Here is a 6,308-nt window from a genome sequence, read left to right as displayed (position 1 = left end):
CTCGGGGTTGCCCATGACTCTCGCCATGGTTGGATAGGTGTGTGCCAGTTCCCGAGCCAGTAGTACTCAAGTTATTGATCAGTGATATGGCAGCTGCTACCGCTGCGGTGACTGCTGCTTGGAACATGACAGCACCAAATTGAGGTGGTGGAGGTGGTGGTGGTATAGGTGCTTCCCCATCGTTATTTCGCCTTGGGTTCCTACGCGGAGGCATCCTTCAACTATAGGTTGAAAAGGTAACGATAAGCATTACTTTAGTATAGAAATTGAATGTGTCTTATGAACCAAATTGCTATAGTTCGACAACAGATGATAGTATGAGTCTTAAAATAGAAGCATGAAAGTTATTTGTAAGACTGACAATATAAATCAAGCATTTCTTTTCTCGATGACTTTTCAAGGATTTAATGAAATACTCAACGTAGTAATAATAGTGCCACTTATATTAATATAATAGTTGATACAACGATCACGAAAAATTGACCCCTATAAGGGTTTCCGGTTACAAAGTTTGAGAAATTTAAAGACTTTTAGCCGAGGTCCTAACTTAGAACAGAATTTGAGATTTTTGCAAGCACTACTTGCGACGTAGGTTGCGCTTGGAGCTTGACTCCGCATCCGATTGCTTTGCCTCTATTAGACGCCTATCAAAAGCGTCTTGTTGTTCCCTTAATTCGGCGAGGGCTGCAATCATTTGCGCTTGGAATGCCTCGGTTTGGAGTTGAGCATTGTCTTGCATTCTGTCCAGCCTACGGATGTCGGAAGTGTGAACCTGTACTTCCACGTTGACATCCCGAAGCCGGCTAGCTTGAACTCCGGATTGATAGGACTGATTGGCTAGCTTACCCACCATTACAGGGAGTGCCCGATCAGCCGAACCTCCGCCGCGGACATCGTAGAAGTCCCGGCACATGTCGTAGGGAGGGCAAAGGTTTTGTTGTTGGCTCCAATGGTGGAGGTGACTTCCCCAGATAGGAGTCGGTCCTTGAAAGTTTCTTACGAAGACGGGAGGTTATACGGGTGGTGGGTTGATCACCTCCGGCTCTGAGTCGGTACCGGAGTCATCATCCAATTCTATGGGTTCCTCGTCCTCTTCGGGATCATCTTCGACCCATCCTCCGTTGCCTTGGTTGGGAAAGTAGGGGTCGCCAGGGTGGTGAAATCCAGCCATTTGACTGTACGAGAAGTAGGGTTATAAGAATTGAATAAAGTTGAAACATGCAAAAACATGTAAGTTAAACTAGTTTATGTAACAGATACTCCTATAGTATTTAAATTCTTGTGTTTGATTCTTGTGATGGTTTGGTAAGTTTTGACTTGTTGCTTACTACGAGCATTCCTCGACATACGTTGGTCAAATGTCGGACAAATATAGTTGATCATGCTATATTTGTCCCAAATCTGATTACATATATCGAGTCTTAATCGTAGTGTCAACTTGTCTAAATACTTGTTGTATAGTTAAAATCATGAAAATAATTTTGTTGTATGCATGTATTTTTACTTAAATGAACTAACAATTTAAGTTAAACGTAACGCTGCTTAAGGGTAAAAACAAAAGAAAATTGTTTTGTCAGAGAGTATTAGTCCCTTAAGCATTTATAGTTTGTATATCTTATGTGGTTCGATATACTTAGTTCACTATAAACATTGCTCTGATACCAATCTGTCACACCCCCAAACCTGAACGGCGGAAACGTTCGAGGGCGGATGACTTCATGTGGTAATGTAACAAATGAATGCATAGTAAAGAAAGCAATACAACCATTATATATATAATTGAAAGTTTACATTTTTCAAAAGTTACATGTTCAAAACTAATTACAATATGATGTCAAAATATGAGATTAAACTGGCGCAGCAGCATCCCTTCTTCAAAAGCATATTGATACCTAAAATTACTGAATCCCTGGGACATACAAGTAATTTTGAAAGAGTAGATCAGCATTTAAGCTGGTGAGTTTCATAACTATTAAATGACAAAGGTTTGTATGAAATGAAATGTTTTGTCCTTGTTTGTTTGTTTCTAGAAAATCCAGTATTTTCTACTAGTATAAAAGTAGCCTTCTCTCAAGACCAATGTTTGTTTCTAAAACGTATGTAAGTGTAAAATAACCAATATGTTTGAAAACATCGTAAATCAATGCATTTTTAATACCCCATGTGACTTTTATAACCATACTATTGACTCGGAATGCCTATACACAACGTTCTTCAGGCGTTGGAATGTTAGGACGTTTGTCACCCCAAAAGATGGACTGTAGCTAACAGTCAAGGCGTGGGTTGTCAAGCCCATATAGATCTATATACAAACACCATGCTCCCCCTCCAAGGGATTCTAGTATATAATACAGGACTTTAAATGTTTACTCGAACGTACGTGAAGTTAGTGTCTCACAAACCGTGGTACAAAATAGATTTACGTGTTAAAATGTTCGTTTGTTCTTGTATATGAAAGTGACTTCTTGAAAATCGTGTTTCTAGTACGTAAAAGTTAGCAATATCCTCATAAAACTATACCTATTATAGTTTTCTAAAAGGGTGTCTCGTTTGTTTTGAAATACCTAAAAAAGGAATCACTTGTTATGAAAGTGTAGATTTTTTGTAGAGCCTAAGATAGACAAGTATACATATAATCTAAGAAAATGTTTACTTTATACATGCATTACAACCATTTATATTTCAAAAGATAGAATGCTATTGTAACATATTTTATATATGAAAGTTTCCTTATAAAGTTTATAAATCACATATGATTAGGTTATATAAAAGCATATAAAAATTCTTTATATAACACACGATGATACTCGTGTGTTTTACTTGTATTCCCCCCTTGAAAGCATATAAGAGCATTTATAGGGCATTTAAAAGGTTAATTAAGGGGTATGAACTCACTTGAAAGTTTGAAGAAAGCGAGATGGAAACCGGGCATAATTTCGTCTCGGGAAACGGATTTTCCCGGGATTCTTGGGAATCTCGGGAGTAAAAACGACCTTAGAGACTTGAGCAAAATGACCGGGGCTTCGGGTTAGAACGGGCATGGAAAACGAGGCAAGAACGCAAAGGAAATGAGAGAATTGGAGACATTTCTTCGGAACCCTCGCATCCCTTTTATAGGGGCTGCAACCGCCTCGGTACCCAGGGCATACGAGGGTACGCGGGGCGTACGCGTACGTCATGCATGACTGAGTCCTCAACTGCCTCGGACTTCGGATAGGACAGGGCTACTTCGCATAGACCGGGACGTGGACGATCCGAGGCCTTGGCGTTGAGTACGCGGGGCGTACGAAGGTACGCATGGCGTACTTCGGTCCTATCTGCTGACTCCTCTTCGGATATTACCAAGAGTTTATAATTAAATTTATATTTAATTTAATTAATAAACTTCTAAAATTCATATCTTCTTCAGACGAATTCCGTTTTCGATGGTCTTTATATCCACGCGTAGGTGAGACTACGCTCTACAACTTTCGTTTAGACTCCATCGGCAAATTTTGAAATTATTTTTATTATTTATTTTTAAAAGGGTCGTGCTTAAAGAATTTCTTTAGAAATTCATAACTTCTTTATCTGACGTCGGTTTTTGCCAGACTTTTTGTCACACCCCGAAAACCGAAGGCGGAAACATTTCCGGGGTTGACTCCATGTTGAGTATCAAATCTAATGTACATAGTAAGTAAAGTAACACAACCATTACATTACATATATGAAGGTTTTACATTTGTTTCAAAAGCATAAGTTATACAAGTGATACATAGTATATATGAACAACACGAAACGAGTCTTCTGAAAACTCCGTCTTCGCACAAAAGGATCTTCGGGTACCTGTCTAACACGGACCTGAGAATATAAGCGGTTTGAAAATCAGCATAAAGCTGGTGAGTTCATAAGCGGTTAGTTTTTCTGAAAATGTACGAGTTCCTTTGTTTTCCTGAAAAAGTGGTTATCCAAGAAAATCCCATATTTTCTTATGTAAAGTTCGTTTCCAAATCCGAAAGTAAAGTAAACAATGTAAAATAAAAACATGATTGTTCTTGAGAAATGTAGTTCAATTCTTTAATTTATTACACTTTTCTAATTAAGTACAACTATTACTCTGAAAGAACCCCATGTTCTCCTGACTGTGTGTGTGAACTGTTACCAGTTCTGATTATGTTCAGTGTCCTTCCCAGGAAAACCCCATGTTTCTCTGACTGTGTGTATGTGACTTTACTAGTTCTGGTTATGTTCGGTGTTCTACCCAGGAAAACCCCATGTTTTCCTGACTGTATGTGTGTGTGTGTGCCTTTACCGATTCTGGTTATGTTCATTATTATCCATAGGAAAACCCCATGTTTTCCTGAATGTGTGTGTACCTGATATCCCTAAATGTACATTAGCTTTACTACAAATATAAAGCTAGAAAAAGAGTCTAAAGTGTTAATAATCTAGATTGCGAGTCCTTAACCATACTCAGACTAGATATGACTCGCGTCGGGGCCAGTATCCTTTTTATGACTTTCGTCACCCTTGAACCTTTCGGTTCGGCTGTAGCTAGCAGCCAGGTGCGGGATTGTCAGTCCCATATTGATCTATACACTCAAGTCACGCTCTCCTGCGAACAGAGATTTTGGTTATAGGGTTAGTCCTCTACTATCTCGTGCCAAGGGACATGTTACCAAGGACGTGTCTCCAATCTTTAAGATTACTCGTCACTTCTCGCCTAGGGAAGTGGTATCTATGACTAACTAGGTTCTAACATACATGTCCTTTACTCTCGATCCTAGGTGTTTTATTAAAGACATTACACTCGAGCCTAGGTGTTATTTAATGATGACTGTCCTTTACACTCGATCCTAGGTGTATTATTAAGGACATTACACTCGAGCCTAGGTGTTATTTAATGATGACTGTCCTTTACACTCGATCCTACGTGTATTATTAAGGACGTTACAATTGATTTGTGTGCTGTGATGGTATTTATCTTTCACACTCGAACCTAGGTGTATTGTTAAGGATATACAGATGTTTTATGTTTTCTAATGGTGTCTGAATTTTACACTCGAACAAGTGTTTTATTACAGACATTGCGATGTTTTATGTGCTTTATTGATTTAAACGAGAACAATCAATCTAAAGAATACAACATATCAATATATATTAAGAATTGAAAATCGGATTAAAACAAACAACCCTGCAAGATAAAATAGTTTGTTAAAAGGTTTTAAATTCATAAAATGTACAATTACGAAACCATTTGATTGAAATCATAAGTTTAAGTACAAGCTATTCTTGTACTTTTGCTTGTATTCCCCCCCTGAAAACATTGAAAAACCATTAAAAAAGGGTAGGGGTATGAACTCACCGGACGCGGATATGTGTCGATTTTGGGTGCTAAACATCGAATCGAGGCCTGATAACACGCGAGATTCCTATTAAAATGAAATGGCATACAAATATATCTAATTAGATTTACTAACTCTAATTAGATATGAAGTTACACTCCAATGAACGAAAACACCTCAAAACGGGTGTTTGGAGTGACCTGGGTGACATCTACGGACGGGAATTGAAGCGAGGGACTTGGGATTTGAGTTTACTCCCCAAAAGTAAACTTCCTAATTAAGTTTATGGCCTAAACACCCATTCCCCACGAGTTTACGGCCGTAAACTCATGGTGGGTGTGGTTTATGGTGTTTAATGGGTCACAAATGGATGTTAACACATGGAAATGCTTGGAAATTTTTTACCTAAGGCTTGGATTGAATTAAAATACCAAATACAACCTTTAAGGGAGTTTACGGCCTAAGCATAGGGTCTATGGCCGTAAACTCTCAAATCCTCTTAAATAAGTGATTTTAAGGTCCCAAAACTAATCACATGTGATTCTAAAAATTCTAACAAACCTAGAAATGAATTTCGGGCATCATTGGACATCCTTTTAGGAGTTTACGGCCATGGGGTATGTTCTATGGCCATAAACTCTCAAATGAGGGGTTTTGATGTGTTTAAAGTCCTTAAACTATTTTTGGTAGACCCTATGATTTATTCCAAGGCTTTTGGTGGTGTTGGTTGGCATTCTAACACCTTAGAAGTGATTTTACACCCATTTTTGAGGAGTTTACGGCCCAAGCATATGCCTTGGCCGTAAACTCATACAAACCTCTCAAAATTGATGTTTAAAGAGTTCCATGTCCATTACACAATTTCTAAAAAGCATATCTAAGGCTTGGTTGAGTCTAGGAAGGGTTAAATGGCTTATAACCTCCTTAAATATGTGTTTACGGCCTAGGCACCTTCCAAGGCCGTAAACTCATATACAAAGCTTT

The sequence above is a fragment of the Lactuca serriola genome, chromosome 1 (assembly GCF_051521515.1).
Source record: "Lactuca serriola cultivar US96UC23 chromosome 1, Lser_US96UC23_V15, whole genome shotgun sequence".
Lineage (NCBI taxonomy): Eukaryota > Viridiplantae > Streptophyta > Magnoliopsida > Asterales > Asteraceae > Lactuca > Lactuca serriola.
This window is presented reverse-complemented; position numbering follows the sequence as displayed.